Source organism: Helianthus annuus, chromosome 8 (genome assembly GCF_002127325.2).
Source record: "Helianthus annuus cultivar XRQ/B chromosome 8, HanXRQr2.0-SUNRISE, whole genome shotgun sequence".
Taxonomy (NCBI): Eukaryota; Viridiplantae; Streptophyta; class Magnoliopsida; order Asterales; family Asteraceae; genus Helianthus; species Helianthus annuus.
In genome coordinates, this window is record NC_035440.2 from 19,460,837 (window position 1) to 19,485,612 (window position 24,776).

Consider the following 24,776-nt stretch of genomic DNA (forward strand, 5'->3'; position numbering starts at 1 on the left):
CATGATGGATGACACCAAAGTTAAAGCTATTCAGGCATGGGAGCCACCAACCAAGGTTCCAGAGTTACGTTCATTCCTTGGCTTGGTAAGTTACTATCGTCGCTTCATCAGAGGATATTCCACAAAGGCTGCACCATTGACAGATCTGCTCAAGAAAAACAAAGCTTGGGACTGGGACCATTGTTGTCAAGCAGCTTTTGAAGAGTTAAAGGAGGCAGTCATGTCAGAACCGGTACTAGCTCTCCCTGATGTTTCAAAGCCTTTCAAGTTACACACGGACACATCGGACTTCGCAATTGGTGGAGTACTTATGCAAGAGGGGCACCCGATCGCGTTTGAAAGTCGGAAGCTTAACGACACCGAGAAGAAATACACGGTGCAAGAAAGTAAATCCCAAGCAAGCTAGGTGGCAAGACTTCCTTGCTGAATTTGATTATGTCTTGGAGTACAAGCCCGAGAAAGCAAACGTGGTGGCTGATGCATTAAGTCGCAAAGCCGAGCTTGCTGCCATTACACGCCCAACATTAGATATCCAAGATCAAATCAAGGAAGGACTCAATCAAGATCCATTTGCCAAACATCTTGTCACCTTAACCCGGGATGGAAAGACGACATGGTTTTGGTTAAAAGGGGATCTTTTATTCACCAAAGGAGACCGGCTCTATGTAGCAAGATGGGGCAATCTGAGGTGATCCGTGATGAAGGAATGCCATGATTCTAAGTGGGCTGGTCATCCAGGAATCAAACGCACATTAGCACTGATCGGAGGCACGTTTTATTGGCCACGTATGGCAGACAATGTTGAAGCATACGTGCATACTTGCTTAGTTTGCCAGCAAGACAAAATCGAGCAACGCCAACCAAGAGGTTTGTTGGAGCCCTTACCGATCCCAAATGGCCCTTGGGAAAGCATTTCTATGGATTTCATCACTTGCTTGCCAAAGTCAGAAGGTTTTGGGAGCATCATTGTGGTGGTTGATAGATTCTCCAAGTATGGAACATTCATCCCCGCACCAGCTGATGTTACCGCAGGGGAGACGGCAAGACTTTTCTTTAAGCACGTGGTGAAGTATTGGGGCATACCACAAACCATTGTCAGTGATCGAGACCCTTGTTTCACGGGGCGTTTTTGGTCCGAGTTATTCAAGATTATAGGGACAAAACTCAACTTTTCAACCAGCTTTCATCCCCAAACAGACGGGCAAACAGAGCGGGCCAGTGCCTTACTCGAGTTATACCTCCGACACTATGTAAGTGCTAATCAACGTGATTGGGCTAAACTTCTAGATGTTGCACAATTTTCTTATAACATGCAGGGAAGCGAAGCTACCGGGAAAAACCCTTTCGAGATCGTAACGGGACGTCAACCATTGGCTCCAAATGCCTTAGCCGCATCTTATAATGGTAATAGCCCAACTGATTTCAAGAGTCTAAAGGAGTGGCACGAACAAGCAGACTTGGCTCGTACTTCCCTTGACAAGGCGGCTAAGAAAATGAAGAAATGGGCGGATGATAGAAGGCGACGTGTGGAATTCCAAGTCGGGGACCAAGTCATGGTGAAACTTTTGCCACAACAATTCAAATCACTAAGGGGCATGCACAAGGGACTCGTAAGGAAATATGAAGGACCCTTTCCAGTAATCGCTCGTGTTGGCAAAGTATCTTACCGACTACAATTACCGCCCAAGTTAAAGATTCACCCAGTCTTCCATGTGAGTTATCTCAAGCCTTACCATGCCGACGAGGAAGACTTAAATCGAGGAGTATCTAAGCAGGCACCAACAGCTGTTGTAACATCTTTCGATCGAGAGGTTGCCGAGATCGTATCTGGGCGCACCATCCGACGACGAGGAGTGCCAAGCTACAAGGAGTACTTGATCAAATGGAAGAACTTACCGGATGGTGAAGCAAGCTGGGAAACAGAAGATTCACTATGGCAGTTCAGGGACGAGATCAAGAAGTATCATGAAGGCTCGACGAGGACGTCGGCGGATTAGGTGGGGGAGAATGTCACAGCCCGCCAAAATTCAGATCGCAACTCTCGGGATTCCGGAATTTTCTACCAGCTTCAAGGGACTTCTATGGCAGATTTTTGCCTTAGAAAATTCTGGATTCAAGGCTCAAAAACATCAACAAAGACTAGAGAATTCTTAGGAAAATATCCAAGATATTTTCCTTAATCATTCTAGATTAGTCCATGTAAATATCAAAGATATTTGTATATTTTATACTTAGAATTATCTAGATTAGGAAGGATCTAGATTACTTAGCCACAAGTATAAATAGGTGATCCATGCTCATTTGCATATCACCTCCAAAGTTGTATCAAAGCATCCTTTAAAGAGTTCTCTAAGGAATACAAGTGTTCTCTTTGTTTACTATCTTTGTTCCCCTTTGTTCAAGTCATTGAATCGAGTTGCAAGGTGGTGTCAAGGCTGATCTTAGCACGGTGACTAAGAGCCACACGCGGGTTGAAGGACTAACTCCGTGACATAAAGACGTCTAAAAACACACTTAGCATTGGAGATCGTCTAACTTATCGTCCATATTTTATAAAGCCTTTCTTTATTGCTATCAAAACAAACAAAACAAAATGAAACATACTTTATTTTACTTCTCATATTGCTATTGAAGTAATTTTTATTTCTTCCTTTTTTAATATATAAAAAAATCTTGAAAGTTTATTATTGTTATAAGGTTAGAATCTCGTAATGGTGAATTAAAATTTTATTATAAAAATGCTAAAGTTCAAATAATGTAAAAGAAAAAAGTAATGTATTAAATGTAATATTGAAAAAAAATCGAGTAAATTTGAAATGAGTAAGGATCTGTGTGTAAGTTAAATGAGTATATAGTTTAGGCGAAAAAAGAAACAAAAATTAAGAATGCATAGATTTATGTCATGTATCTCTTAAGATTTTTATTTATTAGGTATAAAGATAAAGATAAAACTAGAGATAGATACATATGGATATAGATATACGGATTATATAACATAGACAAAATTGAATGTATATGTAACCAACTTAGTGATAGAAATAGTGATTTAAGATTTAAAAAATTTTCTAAGTAATGATGATTTGAAATTTAAATTGAAGTGAACTTTCGAATTATCAAAATCAAAACTCTTAATATTATAATATGTTATGTTATATATTTGGTACTCACGTAGTTTCGAGAAAAAATCCTTTTTTTACGAGCATTGTTGAAACTACAACTCTAAATGATAATGTAATTAGAATAATAATAGTTTATAAAGTATGTCTGTTTAAAGAATATTTTTTTAAAAAAATATTGTGTCTAACATGACATGTTAAGACACGAACCCGATCTGTTAAAACATGAACACGATAATACACAAACACGAAATAGGTAAACACGAACACGACACGAAACTAAATAAGTTTTATTGTGTCAACATGTTATAGACCCGAAACCTGTTAAGGTTAAACATGAAACCTGTTAACTTCGTGTAGGTTCGTATCGTGTTATGATGTTCGTATCATAATTGCCAGCCCTATTTGTAGTCTACAAGTTAATTGATTTTAAACGGAAGTGTGTACTTGTTGAATTGAGATTGGAGGGTAAGAGATTGTTAAATTGGTAAAATGCCTATGTAAAAGCTAGTTGTTAATAATTCATGAAAAACTTTGGGCAAAACCCCATGAATATTATTAGCAACTATTGATAAAATGGCTATATATGATGGTGTCCTCTTCTTCTTACTATTATTATATTGGGGTTGAGATCCTGTACAAACATTGCTAATTATAAGAATCGTGAGAACAGATCTGAACCATTGATAATTTAAATCAAGGGTTGATATTATTATAAAAAAAACCCTTATAATTAAAAGTTACTACTAAAAAATTAGGGGTAATTTTGTAAAATTGCTAGTCATTTGACTATTTTCCATTAAATACAAATTCCATCAAGGTTTTTAAACTAAAATAACTTTTATATACTTCATTATTTTTTTAAAAAAAATATATCATAAAATCAAGTATTTTTTTATCTTTAATATGAGTACCATATTGCTATACTTTTTTGTATTTATAAAAGTGATTTTTAAAAAAGTTAACAAAAGGTGTTTTATAATTGTGCTGATAACGTGCTGATTATGTGTTAATTACAAAATAATACAACCAAACACCAAAAGTAGATATAATCAGCACATCTGGTGTGCTGATAATGGAGAACAATTGAGGTTGTTGTGCTGATGTCGTTTATGTTGATAATGGAGAACGATTGAGGATGATGTGCTGATAATGAAGAACGATTAAGCATGTTATGTTAATTATATAGTGTTGTGCTGATTATATTTTTTGTAATTATTTTTAATTAGTTTTAAATAAATATGGTCAAAAGGTCTAAATTACCCTTAAACTAATTTTTTTATTGATAGACACTTGTCAATTATTTGTTGGTTCTTACGGTTCTTACAAACTTAAGTGTTTGTATTTGATCCCATTCCTATTATATTGTTGTTAGTATTACTATTATTACTATTATTTTATTACTTTTATTACTATTATTATAGAAAGAGACGCGTAATTGGGTTAACTTTAATGGAATTCATGTAAGTTCTAGTGCAACTAGATCTGTATTCGGATAAGGATTATCAGTTTAGTTTCAAGATTATGGCGTTCTCTTTGGCATCGTCTTATACTTGGTCAAAATGATAACAAAATAATAAATTACAATTTTGAATAAGTAATAAATTACAATTTTGAATAAGTCTCTGAGTCGTTTGAATATTTTTGTTTAATATATCAATAACAACAGCGATTACGACAAATAAAATTGTAATTGATGAAAGAACCAAACTTTTATCTATAATTGTTATGTAGTGATTTTGTCTACGGTTCATTTTAAATATAAACGTATGCATGTACGTCCTCCAGAATCTATGATTGTATTTTGGGGTTTTTTCAGTTTTCCTCCCTATTTTATTACTTCCTAGTTTCTAATCTCTTTCTCTCTTCAAAACTTTATCTTATATCTCACTACTAGGTTAGAATAACCCATATTACATGGGGGTTAAACAAATATAATTTTATATAGGTTTGTACTATTCTTACATCCTTATTTCTTATTTTCATACCGTTTTTCACTTTATCTTTCTCTATATATCTATGTATACATAGAGAGAGATAGAGATGAGAGGTGTGGGAATATATTAAGTCCCTTTTATATATTAGTTAATGAAAAAGTTATATTTTTAAGAATCACGTATATTGTACGGGTTGAATAAATGTAATTTTATATACCAAATAATAAAGAAAAGGTTATACCATTAAAAACTTTGTGCATTAGACGAGTTGAATAAATGTAATTTTGTATAGTGAATAATAAAAAAAAAATTTCTTTAAAAAACACCATGTATTGTACAGGTTAAATAAATCTAATTGTATATACCAAATAATAAAAAGGTTATATCTTTAAAAAACTCGTGTATTACACGGGTTGAATAAATGTAATTTTGTATACTAAATAATAAAAAAGTTATATCTTTAAAAAACCCGCGTATTAAACAGGTTGAATATAAATAAAAAAAATTATATCTTAAAAAAAACTAATTAACAAAAATACTTGATACGTGATGGATGTGGTGATTACGGAGATGATTCTTGAAAAGAAGATACGTTATTCAAGAAGCAAATCAGCAGCCGTTTGAGTGATAACATTTTGCTACCAATTCCGACAATTTGATTTATTAATTATGTAATAAAATCAATACAATAATTTTTTTATCAATGAAAATATAAATAAATAATATATTAATACAAAGTTTGATTTTCATGATAAATTATTTGTTTTATTTAAAAATATCTTAAACTAACAATTTAACTTTGAGTATAATATTTATTTAATGAATATAAAATTAAAATGAGAGAGAGGCTGGAAAACAAAAGGTAAATACTTCCAATGAATAACACTTGTTACAACTTGTTTACTTTTATTATATTATATAGTATAGAAATAGATATGAATTCGTAATTGTTGATCTTGGTTTTATGGGGTATAGATTTGTAATTGTTGGTCTTGGGTTTATGGTGTTTGAGCAAGGACGGAAGTGCGCATTTGGAAAAGGTAAAATTAATATTGGTGATTGGGTCGGTATGTTTTTTTGATGTATAGTTCAATATTGATCTGATAATCACACAATTAAAGTCGATACAACATATTCATCCTCGACAAAATTAGATCAAAACAAACAAACCCTTAAAAAAAACTATTTTGAACGCTCACAATTTTTTTACAACATAAGCACCGTGTTAATTCTATACAAGAGATGTAAATTTGATTATGTATTTGATGTTAAATCTAACCAAGAAATTAACAGTAGGTCTTTGGAGGTCATTATCTGGTGGTGTACCACATTGTTATTTCATAGAGACCTCTCATCTAGAGCACAAATATGACATACATCAATGACCTTGACCCTTTTATGAATTGAGCATAAAAATCTCCTACCTTCAGTTATTAAATTCTTTTTATATATCATGCAATGATTAACGTATTTTTAAGTAATATATGTTAAAACAATTTCACTAATATATGTTAAATTCTTTTAACATTCTAAGTAATATATGTTTTAACTTTCAAAATCTATTTTTCTTATTGAATTTAAACAATTTCACTAAAATCTGTTAAAGGTTGGTTGTACTATATATACATGTGGTTCAAAATAAGTTAACATTCACATGTTTAAGGTACTTCAGATATTGTTCCAAATAGGTTACTATCCACACGTTAAGGTTTGGACAGTACACTTCACATGTGGGCATTTTAGTTTTCTTTTTCAACTGTTCTCTCTCTCTTTCTCTTTTCAAACCTTGATAACAATTAGCTGAAGGTCAGTTTCATCATTCTTTATATTCAAATCATCTTAGAACACAATAGTTGGATTTATGAATCGGTAGTACATTTGGTTGGTCGTTTATGTAACATAGTTTCATCATAAATTCATGATATCCAGTTTATCAACTTAATACACATTATTGTCACACTTCCTCGTTAATGCATTTCCTACTGAAAATTATACCAAATGGCCACACAATGATTTATCTACAACGAAATTATGTTATTTTCCTTTTCAATACAAAATTTAAAGTTTAGTAAAAAACCTAAGAACATTGTAACGACGTTAGTATATTTAAAAGAATGTTAACAATACGAAACAAAGTAATATAGATGCCATAAAGTTGAAACACAGATGATGAATAGTAAATGAAAGAACAATTTATAATTTAAAGAGTTATATATTACTGTTGGGTCAAGCTCATATACTGTTGAAAGAATGATAGCTTATATTGTTTTTATATAAAGTGTTCATTCAAATATTCCATTTTATAATCTCTAACTGATTGACAAAGTTGTTGTAACAGATTGATATAGTTGGAGGGCCTTATTGCAACTTTCATTGAGTCGGTGTATATTGGGAGATAGTTCAAGGGTGCTGGATGTAACATTAGATATTTGTGGTATATAATGAGAGTTTCTCTCTCATTGTTCTAGATCCATCATCTCTGTTCATCTTCCACATTCACTCCGATCTAGTTTCACCCTTTGTATTTCTTGTTGTTGTATTGTACTGATCTGCTGGTGTTGTTGGTGAGATCTCAACTGTGAGATCAAGCTTTGTAGATCAGGTTGTTTCTTTCTGTATTGTTCTTGTTTGTATTGTATTCATATAGATCAACTGATTAAATCAGTTGATCTGAACATCTGTTCATATAGATCTTACATTTAGTAAGATCATTGGGTATTGGGGGGTGTTTTCTGGTTTGGGTGAATAATAAGATTTTGGTCACTGTTTTGTCGCTATTGCTTTGTTCTTGTTCTGTGTGATTGATACCATAAGTTTTCTACATGGTATCAGAGCTAAACAAGCTCTTGGTTGATTGATTGTTCTTCCGCTGTTTCATATCTCTTTTGTGTTTTTTCTTGTAGGTTGTCTTAGGGTTTCTGATCTTGAGAAACCCTAGTTGGTTGATCTTGGGGGTGATATTGAGTTAGGGTTTGTGAAACCCTAATCGGAGGATTTGCTTGGGTCCTTCATTGGAATCTGTGAGAAGACTGCGTTGGTCTCTGAAACCCTAGAAGGATTCAGAGCAAACCAACCAGTGTTAGTTCATTGCTGTTGGTGATTGACTTGTAACCCTAGAAGGTTACAGTTGTCATCTTGTGTGAAGACTTGCACCCACTGTGAGATCTTTCCTTCTCTGTAGTTAGTTTTTCTTGTCTTGTTGGTTGATTAGTTGAAGTCGGGGTAGTGAGGACCGGCACCTTGTTTGTTGTTTGTTTGATATTTCTTGTTTGTTTGTGCTCCTGTGATACGCTTGTCCAGGCACCTTTAGAGTGACGAACCTGGAATCTGGCCTCTGTCACAGTTAGCCTTTTTTGAGTGTTTGTTTTGTGTCTTCTTGTTGTTTGATTATCTGTTGTTTGTTTGGTGTGTATCTGTTTGTGATCATGGGGGATACTAGTACCTCTGCTACTATGATTAGCAAACTTGATATTGGAGACCCTCTGTACCTTCACCCTAGTGACTCTAGTACCCTAACCATTGTTAGTATAAAGTTAAAAGGAACTGAAAATTACCCTGTCTGGTCTAATGCTATGAGACTTGCTTTAGAAGCAAAAAATAAATATGGGTTTATTGATGGTAAATGTATAAAACCAAAAGATGATCAGGTCTTAGCAAATCAGTGGGAAAGGTGTAATTCAGTTGTGATTACATGGTTATTAAACTCTATTTCTGAGGAGTTATTTCTGGGGCAAGTTTTTTCTAAACTTGCCTCAGAAGTCTGGACTGATTTGAAAGAGTCATTTGATAAGGTGGATGGTTCTGTTGTGTATGATTTGTATAAAAGAATAAATGGTATTTCTCAAAATGGAAGCACTGTTGCTGAATACTATAACAGGCTGACAACCATGTGGAAGCAGTTTGATGCAATGGTGCAGCTTCCTACATGTTCTTGTCAGGCTGCTAAAGATTACAATGATTTTTCCACACTTATTAAACTAATGCAGTTTCTTATGGGGCTTGATGATATTTATCAGCCTGTAAGAACAAATTTGTTAACAAGAGAACCATTCCCTTCAGTTAAGGTTGCATTTTCTATTGTGTCCAGAGAGGAGTCTCATAGGCTGGCCTCAAATGGATCTAAGGGTCAAAATGTGTCTTTTGTAACTAAGTCAAATCAGTCATTTGATTCTAGGAAGAAGAATACTAGGGGTCCTAATCCTAACCTAAAATGTTCTCATTGTAATATGCTTGGTCATACGGTTGACCGGTGTTATGAGGTTATTGGATATCCACCTGGTTTTAGGAAAAGATCAGGTGGGCAGTCTTATAGATCTAATGTGTCTAATAATAATAATAAAAGTAATTCTACTGTTGGGTCTTCAAATTCTGTTGGTACTGCTATGCCTTTCACTTCTGAGCAGATTTCTAAGTTGTTGAGTCTTGTTGGAGAAAGTTCTGGTGGTGAACAGGCTAAATCTAATATGGGAGGTGAGTCTTCTGTAACTTGTAGCTTTGCTACAGGTTTTGTTAGTTGTTCAAGTTCTGCTATGTTTGAGTTTGAGTATAATTGGATTGTTGATTCTGGTGCTAATCAACACATGGTCAAGTCTGATAAAGGCATGTTTGATTGGGTTGATGTTTCTGATTATAATCTGAAAGTAAGTCATCCAAATGGAACTAATGTTAAAGTGTGTAAAATTGGTAAAATAAAACTTGTTAATAATGTCATTCTTGAAGATGTGTTTTATGTTCCTGGTTATAGTGTGAATTTGCTGTCTGTCTTTAAATTAGCTAAAGATAATAAGATAGGAGTCTTGTTTGATGAAAATCATTGTTTGCTTCAGGATTTGAGATCCAAGAAGGTCCTGGTGACTGGTAGTCAGGACAATGGTTTATACTTTGTTGGAAAACATGGTAATTCTGTTAATGTCTGTTTGAATAGTGTGTTTAAGTCAAGTTTGTGGCATAGTAGGCTAGGCCACCCGTCTGATCAGGTTCTAGCTGTTTTAAAAGGGTGTCTAGATATTAAAACTGTAGACCATGGTCCATGTGAAGTTTGCCATAAGGCAAAACAAGTGAGGGTTCCATTTCCTTTAAGTGATCATAAAACAAAAGAAATAGGTGATTTAGTTCACTTAGATGTATGGGGTCCATACAGAGTGTCTAGTAATGAAGGGTTTAAATATTTTCTAACTGTGGTTGATGATTACTCACGAACTGTGTGGTGTTACTTATTGAAAAATAAAATGGAAGTTTTTGAAAATATAACTGATTTTTATGAATTACTCTTAACTCAGTTTAAAAAAAGAGTAAAGATTTTCAGAAGTGATAATGGAACCGAGTTTGTAAATAATCGAATGAGTAGTTTTATAAGAAGTAAAGGTGTTTTACATCAAACAACATGTGCTTACACACCACAGCAAAATGGTGTGGTTGAGCGTAAACATAGGCATCTATTAAATATAGCTAGAGCCTTGATGTTTCAGGGTGGTCTACCTCTGAGTTTTTGGTCTGATTGTGTTCTGACTGCTGTTTACCTGATTAACAGGTTACCCTCTTCTGTGCTGTTAGGTAAAAGTCCGTATGAGATAGTCTTTGGTTTTAAACCCTCTTTAATGCATCTTAGAAACTTCGGGTGTTTGTGTTTTAGCACTGTGTTAAATGAATCAGACAAGTTCACTTATCATGCTGATAAGTGTGTATTGATTGGGTATTCTAATGTCAAGAAGGGGTATAAATTGTGGAGTCTAGATAATAAGAAGGTCTTATTTTCTAGAGATGTCAAGTTTTATGAGGATGTTTACCCTTTTAAGAATAAACATGTTGGTAATTCAGATTTTATTGATAAAACCTTAAATCATATAACCTTTTTTGATTGCTATGATACTGAAACACCTGAAGTTTCACAAATGCCCGATGATGAAGAGGGTAATAATGGCTCTCATGGTAGTTCCAGTGATGATCAGCAGCCATTAGGACCCTCCACATCTACCATAACCAGTATTGCTGATCAACCTCAGCAAGTTCCAACTGGTTATGAAGGAAGTAGTGAAACTGGGTTTTATGGCGAGGCAGAGGACAGTGGAACACCAAGTGATGAGACCAACCTATCTGAGGGTGCTGGTCTAGGTCTTAGAAAGTCCACTAGGACTTCAGTTGTTCCAAAAAGGTTTGAGGATTATGTGTTAAGTGGAAATGCTAAGTATAGTATTGATAAAACTGTGAATTATGCTTGTTTGTCTAAAGAAAACTTTAGCTTTGTTAGTTTGTTGAATAAAACTCTTGAACCCACTTGTTATGATGAGGCTGCTAAAGACCCTAGGTGGGTCGAGGCAATGAATAAGGAAATGGAGGCCTTATTCAGAAATAACACCTGGACACTTGTTGATTTACCCCCTGGTAGAAAACCCATTGGCTGTAAATGGGTTTATAAGGTCAAGTACAAGTCTAGTGGAGAAATAGAAAGGTTCAAAGCTAGACTTGTGGCCAAGGGGTTTAATCAAAGGGAAGGCTTGGATTTTGGGGAAACCTTTTCACCGGTAGTGAAAATGGTAACTGTGAGATGTATAATTGCCCTTGCTGTTCAAAATGATTGGCCTATGTTTCAGCTTGACATTAATAATGCCTTCTTGTATGGCACTATTAATGAAGATGTGTATATGTGTTTGCCTAAGGGTTATTATTCTCCTGATGAGACTAGAGTTTGTAAATTGGTTAAATCGTTGTATGGGCTGAAACAGGCCCCTAGGAAGTGGAATGAAAAGTTGAGCAGTGTTCTTGTTGATTATGGTTTTGTGCAAAGTAAATGTGACCATTCTATGTATGTGTTGTCTAGAAATGGTGTGTTTATTGTGCTTCTTGTGTATGTGGATGATATTGTTGTTACTGGGAATAATATTGATGAAGTGAATAAAATTAAGGGTGTTTTGAATTTGAATTTTCAAATCAAAGACTTAGGTAAGTTGAAATATTTCTTGGGTATTGAGGTTTTGTATAACAAGTCTGGTGTGTGTTTGAATCAAAGAAAATATTGCTTAGAACTTCTAAGTGAGTTTGGGTATTTAGCTTGTAAACCTATTAAAACACCCATTGAACAAAGTTATCTAATAACTGCCAAGATTTCTAAAAACCAAAGTGTTTTGAAAAATATTACTGGTTTTCAAAAGCTGGTTGGTAAGTTGATTTATCTTTCTTTGACACGACCGGATATCAGTTATGCTGTGCAGTTTCTGAGTCAGTTTATGCACAGCCCAACTGATATGCACTTGCAGATTGCTTTAAGATTATTAAGGTATCTCAAGTCAGGTCCAGGTTGTGGTTTGCTGTTTAAAAAGGATGATAAGTTGGGTTTAGTTGGTTTTGTAGACTCAGACTGGGCTAAATGTCTATCTACAAGAAAGTCTGTGACTGGTTATTGTGTATATCTTGGTGGTTCATTAGTTTCTTGGAAAAGCAAGAAACAGAGTACTGTTTCTAGGTCTACAGGTGAGGCAGAATATCGTGCCATGTGTTCGGCAACATGTGAGATTATGTGGTTGCTGAACTTATTGAGAGAAGTTGGTGTTAACTGTGAATTACCAGTTAAATTATACTGTGACAGTAAAGCTGCTATATCTATAGCAGCCAATCCTGTCTTCCATGAAAAAACCAAGCATTTTGAGGTTGACCTTCATTTTCTGAGAGAAAAAGTTGGTTCAGGAATTATTGAAACAGTTAAGGTTGACTCTGAGAGTCAACCTGCAGATGGTTTTACAAAAGGGTTGAGTGTTGAGCAGCATAAGGTATTCTGTGAAAAGTTAGGGATGGTTAATTGGTTTTCATATTTGAATGAAGAGGGGATGTTGAAAGAATGATAGCTTATATTGTTTTTATATAAAGTGTTCATTCAAATATTCCATTTTATAATCTCTAACTGATTGACAAAGTTGTTGTAACAGATTGATATAGTTGGAGGGCCTTATTGCAACTTTCATTGAGTCGGTGTATATTGGGAGATAGTTCAAGGGTGCTGGATGTAACATTAGATATTTGTGGTATATAATGAGAGTTTCTCTCTCATTGTTCTAGATCCATCATCTCTGTTCATCTTCCACATTCACTCCGATCTAGTTTCACCCTTTGTATTTCTTGTTGTTGTATTGTACTGATCTGCTGGTGTTGTTGGTGAGATCTCAACTGTGAGATCAAGCTTTGTAGATCAGGTTGTTTCTTTCTGTATTGTTCTTGTTTGTATTGTATTCATATAGATCAACTGATTAAATCAGTTGATCTGAACATCTGTTCATATAGATCTTACATTTAGTAAGATCATTGGGTATTGGGGGGTGTTTTCTGGTTTGGGTGAATAATAAGATTTTGGTCACTGTTTTGTCGCTATTGCTTTGTTCTTGTTCTGTGTGATTGATACCATAAGTTTTCTACATATACAAACTTGTAGATAAAAAATGTGTAGGTTTCATAATAGTTAAGTCTCAGATAATCTCTCTAAATCGTTTAAATATCTTCGGACTAATGTATTTCTGGATACTGTAAAATTCTTCAGATGATTCAGAAGGAATGAAGAGCAAATATGTAGTTTCTGTTTTAAATTCAATAAGAAAAATAGACCATCATGAAATTTTGGTGAAACAACCAAATGTTTCAAAAAAGAGTGTACAAGTTTGGTGGTTAAAACGATTGATGGTTATTTCTAGTAATTGGTTGCTATCAAATGTAACTTAGTCATTGCTATTGATTTCCTTTTGTATTGATGATGGTTGTTTATGTTAATAGTAACTTAGTTATTATTGATGGTAGGTCAGTGTCTGCAATAATTTAGTTATTTTTTTTATTATCGGTCTTTAATACTAACACAAATTCCGGTTGATCGTTGTTAATGTTGATCATACAATCATTATTGATTGCGTAATTACTATTGATCTCTAAGTTCCCACTAATGTATTACAATTCCTACTAATAAACTATTCTTATTGATGCTTCTACGGATCAGACTGATTCAAAGCATATTCCAAGCCTTTAACTAGTGTAGTAGATTTTTCGCTCATTGCGGGCGCAATCACTAACTGATCAGGGTGACCTCCACCAAGAGCTAAGTCTCTCGGGCCCTCCCAGAGACGCAACCCCCTTGGACCCCATGGATCATCTGTGCTAGAAATTAGAATAGCCTCTAAAGAGAATGCATTGCGCACCTCCTACCTAGTAACGATGTTTTTTTGGATTTCCCTTTATTCTTAAGTAAGTCATAACTGACCAAAATGACTTGCTGACACTAAAATCACTTTTTTTACTAGATTTACCTAGAAGTGTTATAATATATATATATATATATATATATATATATATAATGTAAGTATCTATGGAAAACCCATTTAATCTAGAAAACTTGGGAAACCTGGATTGTGTGGACAGGATTGATCCACATCATCTATTAAAAACACATGATCAAAGGGCAATTTAGTCTTTTTGTTCAAACCATCACCTCACCCTTCCCCATCCCATCATTTTCTTTATGTCACATCTCTCTCTCTCATATATCAGTTTTCATCCAACCATTTTCAAAATAATTCATTAGATATTAGAGAGAGAAACATCACCTTTTCATCAAAGCCACCATCAAAGCTACGAGATCTGGATATCGAAGATCAAAGCCACCAGATCTGAAGATCGAAGACACCATGTGTTCATGTACTCATCCCTTTCTTTTGAAGCCACCAGATCTGAAGATCGAAGCAGGCTGAAATCGTTTGGTTGCATGAGTTTCTAGAGAGGGAAAATTATTGGAACACCAAGACCAAAAACACACACAAGTGTGCGAGTGAGAAGCAGGTCAGAAATCATTTGGTTCATGGGTTTTAGAGAGAGAAAGTTGTTAGAACACCAAGAACACACACACAATTGTGTGAGAGAGAAGCATGTCAGAAATCATTTGGTTCATGGATTTTGATTAAGAGAAAAAGTTGTTAGAAAACAAAGAACATACTCACAAGTATGACATGGACTGGTTCCATGTCTTAATGTTATTTATTTGGTAAAAGTTGAATGATTTTGTGTGTGTATGAGTAAAATAGATTTGATAGTTTGTTGGGTATTTTTTTTGTTTTAAATGTATTAAAAAAAATTTAGAATTGAGATAATGATTGTTGTTGTTGTTATATATTAGTTACCTTTAAAAAGTCCATAATCTAATCGTTGATGATCTCGTTTATTTTATAAAAAAATTTGTGTTTGGTTTGGTTGCTTGTTTGAGACTTTTGATCTGAACAGTAACTGTTTTTGTTAGTTTGGTTGCTTATTTGGGGATTTTGATCTGAATACTAACTGTTTTTTGTGTTATACTAGGCGGTAACACATGTATAAGCATGTTACATGTGTTACAACAAAAAGTTTACGCATGTGTAACACGTAACACATGTTATACATGTGTTACCACTCTAGTGTAACACAAGTTACAAACATGTGTTACATATGTGCAAGCCCCTATATGTTGCTTGTTTGGGGCTTTTGTTTATCCTATATGTTATGTGTTACCTTTAGAAACTTCATAATTTATTAATAATATCTCGTTTATTTTAAAAATAAAAAGTAGTGTCTTTTTGTGGGATAATTAGATACATATATAGTAACAACGTTACACATGTTATTTATAGTTACCCTAACCCTTTTTGGACACAAAGGGGGCTGCACATATGTAACACATGCTTGTAACTTGTGTTACATTAGAGTGGTAACACATGTATAGCCACATTACACATGTTACATATAGTTGTTACACGTGTTACAACAAAACTTTACACAAGTACACATGTTATAACATATACTGATGTACTTGTTTTGTTCATACACTACTAGAAAATAGGCCTAATGCAACTTTATAAAAGCAACCTTTTATAAACGAGTTGCATTTGACTCTAATGCAACTTCTTTGAACGTAAAGGTTGCATTAGAATATCGTATGTAGCCTTTTTTCATAAAAAGTTACAAAACCATATTGAATTTGCAACCTTTTTACTCAAAAGTTGCAATTAGTAGTAAAAACTGCAACCTTTTTCTTGAAAGGTTGCAAATTTTATTGGAATTTGCAACTTTTGTTAGAAAGTTGCATCGATCATGCAACTGATTTATAAATATTGCAAATAATGTCATCCCAATTTTATATAAGTGACATTTACATCAAATCCAACAAAGAATTGTGTGTGCAGAGAGAAACAAGACTTGCCAAGTAACAAAGACCAACACTATTGTGTCCATACATCAAGAGCGTGGCCTCGTTCAGGGCCGGCTCTGGGGTTGACAAACCTGTGCCATCGCCCGAGACCCAAATTTTCAAAGGGCCCAAAAAGTTTTTACAAGATTTTATATATATGTTAAATTACATATTTAGTATATTCATCTATTTATTATGGAAAAAAAGTATTAGTAGTGGAGTGAAAAAAAAAACTATCTGAATATAATGTAGAGGTTTCAAGTTCAAGACTCCTCCACCAAGGTTTTATTCTTTTTAATTCATTTTCCATTAATCATAATTTTTGGCCCAAATCTTTTTGTCGCCCGAAGCCTAAATTTTTTTGAGAGTTCTCAGGGACGACTCTGGTCTCGTTTGGTTAATGGTAAACCCAAGGTTTTAAAAAACGGTTTAAATCGGCCGGTTAAACCGAATGCCGAAAGCTTGCCCGGCACGAATCTTACCGGTAAATTGGGAGAACGGCAAAGAAGTTGTACCGCCGGTAAATTGGGTTATACCGATTTAAACTGGTATACCGGTACCGGGACAAGGTTACAATTTGGATTTTTAATTTTTTATGGGCCCAAAAAGGTAACGATTTACCATCTTAGTAACACCTAGCCCCTACAATCCACTTTGATCAAACTTCATTCACAATCTTTTTTATTATGGATTAACTTTTAGAATATTTTTTTCTAATCTTGGAATGATGTTGTTTTGGATTATTTTTTGCGTTGAAATTGTTTTTTTATAGATTTATATGGTTAATTAGTTGACCCGGTTCAACCGCCTGGTACAAACCGATTGAACCGGTTAAATCATTTTTGAGTCTAACCCGATATAATTTAAAAACCGATTTTTAAAAGATTGGGTAAACCATAACCAAACAACATAATCATAGTCAAACTTAATCGAGTTCGGTTTAATTGAAATTTGCAAATCATAATACTGATTTAGTTTACAAACAAAACTTATGTGAAAATAAAAAATATAAAACAATATTTTCATTATTTATAAATAATATTTTTTTTACCATAGCTAAAAAAAATACATATTAAAACCATAATCTTCACTAAACAACGTTTTATAACTTCCATAATGGATAGGTTTGATATAAACTAAATAATGATTTTATTTCAGTTTCCGTATCAAATCCTAAACACATATTTGGTTCCCAAAAATTTTAATTTCCCTCTCATTCTCACGTTTAGAATTGGAAGTCATCTCCCCATCAGTCCACCACCCACCCCAATCGGTTCTCTCCCTCAACCTCCATGGATCGTCTTATTCGATAGATTCCGATCCCCCAGACCTGATACCCAACCAGATCCACCGTAATCGCCGCTGAGTGATCGACGAACCACCACTGCATCACAAGACGACCCCTCATAACCGCTCGATCGGATCCTTTTTCGCGACTCCTCGCTTCAGTTCTCACTTCAGCCCTGAGAAGGTACGTTTTCTTTTCCATCAATCAATCTTGCTTCAATCACATTTAGGGTTTTAGTTAAATTGTTGAATTCGGTTGTAATTTTAGGGGGTAGATGTGTGTTTGACTGATTGAGGGGGTATATCGTGTTACACGAATTTCAAATGGTTTTAACAGAAGAAACACTTGTAATTACTAAATTGAAAATAGTATCTTCAATGAATTTTAAAAGAACCCAATGGTCAAATTTAGAAAAGAGCAGAGGTGAGAGGGGATGGAAGATTAAGGGCATATTTTTGGCTAAATTTAGTTTTGGTTACTCATGTAGTTTATATAAACGAATCCCATATATAAATGGAACTTAGAATAAGTTACTGGTAGTTAAAATGCAAAGAAAATCCAAAGAGTGGCATCTTTTACATCAGGTTTGTATGTGCAGCATGTAGAAGAGCTTGTCTTAGAAAAGCAGTCATGTTCTTTAGGTAATCTACTCTTGTCTTTTGGCCTTGGCCTGATGCATTAGTTCACGTAACAGTAATTGGTGTTATTGTTGCTAGTTGATCATTAAATTTCTGATTGAGTACTGTCGTTATCACCTTTGGACTGAAGTTATTGTTTTTGTGGGAATTAATATGCGGCTCTAAACATTGGAACAAGTTGGATTACTTGTTATGTGTGGAGTGCAAAGTTGCCCCGAATACAGACAAAGCTTAGACAATTTAGATTTAAATAAGGATTTTGAGTATATTGTTCGCATTAGGATAGAAAATATGAGAAGGGGGCATAAAGATCAAAAAGAAATATCAAAAACCCCTTAGGGCCTCAGAATCATTTTTTGGTGTTTCACCTCGAGGCGCCTCAGACGTGTTTTTTTTTTAACCATGCACACAATTATGTAAGGTATGTTAAAAACTACTAACAAACACATGAAATGTGAATATTAATCTTGGTTATTATTTGTACAGGTTTTAGAAGGAAGCTACTTATTGGCTGCAAGTGATAAATAACCAGGTTTCATCGTTAACCAATTTGTGAACTGAATTTAGTCTTAAATAAATTTAAAATGAAGATGTATGAAACTACTTTTTTGAGTAATATAAACCAAGCTTAAATGTTGTCTTAAAGTTTCATGATGTGTTCCATTGACATCAGTATCATAGCGTTTTGGGAAAAGTGTGGTGGTAATTTTCTAGACAATGTCTCTGTTACTACTCTTTGTTTGTTATTTAGAGTTATCTCTTTAGGTACTTAATTAGCTGACTTGTATTATTATGGTGTGTGTAGGAGCATTGTTGCCATGTCAAGGAAATGTATATGTCTTAAAATATCGCACACAACAGGTCAAAAAGGTTTTGCTAGGATACATGCATAGATGGTAATATGTCTTTGTTTTGCCTGCAATTTGTGTTTTTTATTGTTCCATATGCCGTTGTTTTTTTAGTGATGTTTATGTTAGATTGTTATCATACATTCAGGAAAAAAATGAATACCTATTCAAGGATTTTCCTACTTTAACCAAACATACACGTAGAAGAATACAAGGACGTGTATATGTTGATACAGATGATCACACGACAAGGAAAATTGTAAGTTTGTATTTCGATGTCACATGTTTTTTTTTTTACACTAAATTAGACATGCATATTTTAACATTCACTCATAGTATGATTTTAGGTATATAAAATAGTTTTGACAATGTTTTCTTAATATTACTTTTGTACAATATTTCAAGTACAAATGAACAACTACAAGCCTAGCTATAGAGGATGGCAACGCTGTGTTAAATCCTTTATTGGTTGTAATGAACGAAGAGAACTATGGATATCTCTAATTCTTTGGTAGAGATGGTGCTTACACATCATACATGATTCCAGAGGGGGTGATGGAATCATTCAAAGCAAACGTTGAAGTTGAGAAAAACCAGAAATGCACAAAAAGATTGAAGAGGATCACGAAAGAAAAGAAGACAAGCTCAAACCTATGCGAAAAGATATTGACGGCCAGCGACAACTTGAAAGCTATTATGCCGAAGGTAATGAAACAACTACGAGTTGGAGATCAAGATGACTAGATTGTTTTCATTATTCTTTTATTATTGTAATTGATTAATACTTTGTGTTGACTATATTGTTATTTAAGTTTGGACAAATATGTTAAAAGTACACTATTTCGCTATTAATGATATTTGTATTATTTTTGTTTTGTTGTATTTGTGATCGAATGCATATTAATTAATAGCAATTGAATTCAGGTTATAAAGTTACATTTGAGTGAAAAAAATGTTGCATTTTATTTAAAAATGGTTGCATTTTGTTAAATAAACTATAATAAAAGTTGCATTTAAGTATAGAAAAGGTTGCATTTTTGTAACTGAACTATAATAAAAGTTGCATTTTAGTATTACAAAAGTTGCATTTTAAAGTAAAAAAGTTGCATTAGAATATATATAAAGGTTGCATACTAAAAAGGTTGCATTTTAATAGTAAATGCAACACTTTCAAAAAAGGTTGTATTAGCTCCTGAAAAGGTTGCATTAGGTCTAATGCAACTGCTTCTAATGCAGCCCCCGATAAAAGGCTGCATCAGGCGTAATGCAACCTTTTAAAGGCCTAATGCAACATTTTAATGGTGTTGCAATAGCTTCATTTTCTTGTAGTGATAGGTGAATGGATGTTTTGTGTTCAAGATGAAGATGATTATCAAAGAGCAAAGCATATTGTTTTGAAGTAACAATGAAGGGATATTTTTTCACAACATTATGCAGATACATATTAGAATGCCTATTGTTACTTCAAAACAATGGACAATTCTAACATGTGTAACACATTCTAACATGTTTACGGACCTATTTTTTTAAGGGTGCACCCCCGTAACCAATTCGGTAACCAATGAAACCATCATGTATTACTTGTGTTATGCGGTTATTTGGTTTATATTATATGACAATGATTCCCATGTGTTGCATATACATTTGTAACTTGTGTTATAAATCACATGTACTAGCATGTTTGGATGTATACACGTTACATATACCAAGTGTTTTTCATACACATATATACCATGTGTGTTTCATACACACATGTAACATGCGTATGACTTGTGGTGCATATACTCATGTTACTTGTGGTGCATATACTCATGTTACATGTATACGTACGTTATTACATTTTTTGCTGGCATAATTAGATACTTATGTTACATTTCTGCCAGTTGCATTCTAAACTATTTGTGCTATATCTTGTAACATGTGTTACACTTTGAGGTAATATATGTTGTTACAGGGAGTTACACATATATACTTAACGTAATAGTGATTTTAAATGCAAAAATGTTTTTTAGATGGACTTCACTTGGATAACACATTTTCATTACCTTTAGAAACTTCATAATTTATTTGGAATATCTCGTTTATTTTACAAATAAAAAAAGTTACTTATATGTAGTAACAACGTTACACATGTTACTTATAGTTACCCCCCAACCCCTTTTTTGGACACAAAGGGGGATGCACATATGTAACACATGTTTGTAACGTGTGTTATATGTGTTATAGCAAAACTTTACACATGTACACATATTACATAGCAGATTAATAAGTTTAACTACAGGAGATTAATAGTGATGTACTTGTTTTGTTCATAGGTGAATGGATGTTTTGTGCTCAAGATGAAGATGGTTATCAAGAAGCGAAGCATAGTTAGATTTTTGGTTAACTTATGATTGTTTTTAGTTGGCTTTTATTTTATTTTATTTTATTTTTTTTTTTGGGGGGGGGGTGTATACTTTTTATGATCTCGTTTATTTTACAAATAAAAAGCCTTTTTTTGCTGGTATAATTAGCTACGTATGTTACATTTCTGCCAGTTGCATTCTAAACTGTTTGTGCTATATCTTGTAACATGTGTTACACTTTGAGGTAATATATGTTGTTACAGGGAGTTACACATATACTTAACGTAATAGTGATTTTAAATGCAAAAATGTTTTTTAGATGAACTTCACTTGGATAACACATTTTCATTACCTTTAGAAACTTCATAATTTATTCGGAATATCTCGTTTATTTTACAAATAAAAAAAGTTACTTATATGTAGTAACAACGTTACACACTATAGAGTGAAACAACATTTCCCATTTTGCACACATGTTACACACTGTAGAGTGAAACAATAGTATTGAACGCTGTTGTAGGTATCGATGTTGTAGGTTTGTTACATCATGTTACACACTATAGAGTGAAACAACATTTCCCATTTTGCCGTAACACGTGTAACCTTTTTGTGGGTATCGATGTTGTCGGTTTGTTACATCATGTAACATGTATAGAGAAGTTGGATGATACTGCGTTGACATTGGATTTGAGTGAAATTTCTTGTTCAATCACAATCACTTACGTTGACTTTGGAGTTTAAGGGATACAACCTGTAACATGTGTTACACTGAAGTGTTACATAAGTATTTCCAATTTACACATGTTACATCTTGTGTAATATGTTATACATGTGTAAACTTTGGTTGTAACACATGTAACAACTATATGTAACATGTGTAGCATGGCTATACATGTGTTACATATGTGTAGCCCATTTTTGTATCTAAGAAATGGCTGGTGTAACTATAAGTAACATGTGTAACATTGTTACAACATATGTAGCTAATTATGCCAGCAAAAAAAAAAAACATAACTTTTTATTTATAAGATAAACGAGGTCATCCGTCTTCATCCAAAAACATGGCCTTCACAACACATTACAATAAAACTTAAACGTAACAAAAATGTTTATACAGACTTAAATATATACAAATGATCAAAAAATGATCATACATGTGTTACCCTCTAGTGTAACATAAGTTACAAACATGTCTTACATATGTGCAGCCCCGATTTTTGGTAACAAAAGGGTTGAACATATGTAACACATGTTTGTAACATGTGTAACACTTGAGGGTAACTTCTGTGCAACGTCAAAGGTACCCACCACCTGCCCTTCATCGACTTCTTGTTCCCATTCTTCATTGGTTTCTCCATCTACCTTCTTTCGCTTTATGGCCACATGTTGTCGTATCCGATATTGTGGTTCTCTTTCTTCCTACCAAGATCCCTTCTCGTTTGGCTGCAACTGCTATGGTCAAGTCGTAATAAGACAAGTTACAGTCCAGTATTTTTAATCTACTAATTAAAAAATTGAAGTAACATAACTAACACAAGTTACCCTCTACCCAATTATGCCCTGAAGTTGAAGATTCCCCAAATTTTAAGTTTTTATCTGCATCATTTCACATATAAAAAAAACTAAATAAAACACCTAAAAAAAGATTACATATGTAAACAGTTACCATAAATACCTTTATTTTTCCTACATTTCAAACTACTATCCGGTGGAACCAACTCCCTCGCTGCAAGCACTAAAAAAACATGTAACATATGTTAGCAGAACCTTTCGTATTTGTTTGTCGTCGACTCGTCGTATCACATTTTTTTTACATCTATAGCTTTTGTTTTTGTTTTCTAGACTGAACAGTTGTGCTCCCACAACAATTGTTTTAGATGTGTTACCCTCCAGTGTAACACACGTTACAAACATGTGTTACATATGGGTAGCCCCTTTTGTGTCCAAGAAAGGGCTGGTTTTAACATAAGTAACACGCGTAACATTGTTACAACATATGTAGCTAATTATGCCAGCAAAAAGAACAACTTTTTATTTATAAAATAAAAGAGATCATCAACTCATCAACTATTAAATTATGGACTTTCTAAAGGTAATGAAAATGTGATATCCAAGTGAAGTTTATACAAGACAACTAACAACCCATCTAAAATAACATTTCAACATTTAAAAAGATATAGTAAGTTAATAACAACTGAATAATATCAAAAAATAAAAATGATTTTAATACAAAAACAAAAACCTGTAAACTACATAAACATTTACCCACTACTAGACCACTTTGAGCACACAAAAACATATTAACAATAGCCTTAACAAAAAAACTCAAGGTAAATTAAGCTCAAACCTGCTTCTCTCTCACACACTTGTGCGTGTGTTCTCGGTGTTCGAGATGAACACGATGAAGATTGTGGGATCTCTCTCTAAAATCATGGTAAATTAGGTTCAAACATGCTTCTCTCTCACACATTTGTGTGTGTGTTCTTGCTGTTCGAGATGAACACGATGAAGACAATTGTTTCTCTCTATAAAATCTTAGTAAATTAGGTTTAAATCTGATTCTCTCTCACACACTTGTGTGTATGTTCTTGGTGTTCCAGATGAACATGATGAAGATTGTTGTTTCTCTCTCTAAAAAACTTCATCCCCATTCATTCACCGATCAGAATTTCTTTTTCTACCAGATGAACACAATGAACACGATGGAGAAATTCTCTAAAAACCCGGATGAACACGATGGAGATTCTTGTTTCTCTTTCTTAACCAGAAACTTTCTCTCTCTAAAACAACAAATGTTTCTATCACACATGAACACGTTGGAGATTCTTGTTCTCTTTCTTGATGAACATGATGGGAATTCTTGATATTTTGAATTCTCAAAAGAAGAAGAAGAGAGAGAATGAGATATAGATGATGATGGTTTGATGTGTTTTGATGGTGATACACTGCTCATATCAAATCAACAATATTTTTAAATATTTTATGTACCTGGGTTCTCTTTGCTTTTACACAAATACCCTCCTGGCCCACTCATCAACATAAGTAATGTATTTAATTTAAATCAATAAACCATCAAATTTTCCTAACCCTTAGATGATGATGATCAATGGTTATAAAGTGAGTTTCCTAGGTTTTCTTAGTACAAATAATTTTTCTATACATCCTTCCTATAAATATATATATATATATATATATATATATATATATATATATATATATATATATATAGGATAAGAATCATTACAGAACACTAATTATTGCGAGAACAAAAAGAACAACTCTAAATCACTAAATTTTTGGATTGAAGGTTCATATTTCTTAAATTTTATGTTTCTTACATTCATATGTATATTATATATACATAAAAAATCATATATTTTTCCCTACACATAGTCCACATACATATAGGTAATTTTGCC

At 33.5% G+C, this 24,776-nt stretch overlaps 2 long non-coding RNA genes across 2 annotated transcripts; both read left to right on the forward strand.

The window, feature by feature from the left end:
* The first annotated feature begins 7,525 nt into the window (after positions 1–7,525).
* Positions 7,526–13,411, forward strand: LOC110867525. Its single transcript, XR_002551661.2, has 2 exons — positions 7,526–8,211; positions 12,973–13,411. It is a non-coding gene; the product is annotated as an uncharacterized LOC110867525 (long non-coding RNA).
* A 2,343-nt stretch (positions 13,412–15,754) lies between these two features.
* LOC110867526 lies at positions 15,755–19,892 on the forward strand. The gene is made up of 5 exons (XR_002551662.2): positions 15,755–17,709; positions 18,651–18,696; positions 18,970–19,060; positions 19,161–19,271; positions 19,418–19,892. It is a non-coding gene; the product is annotated as an uncharacterized LOC110867526 (long non-coding RNA).
* Positions 19,893–24,776: the final 4,884 nt, after the last annotated feature.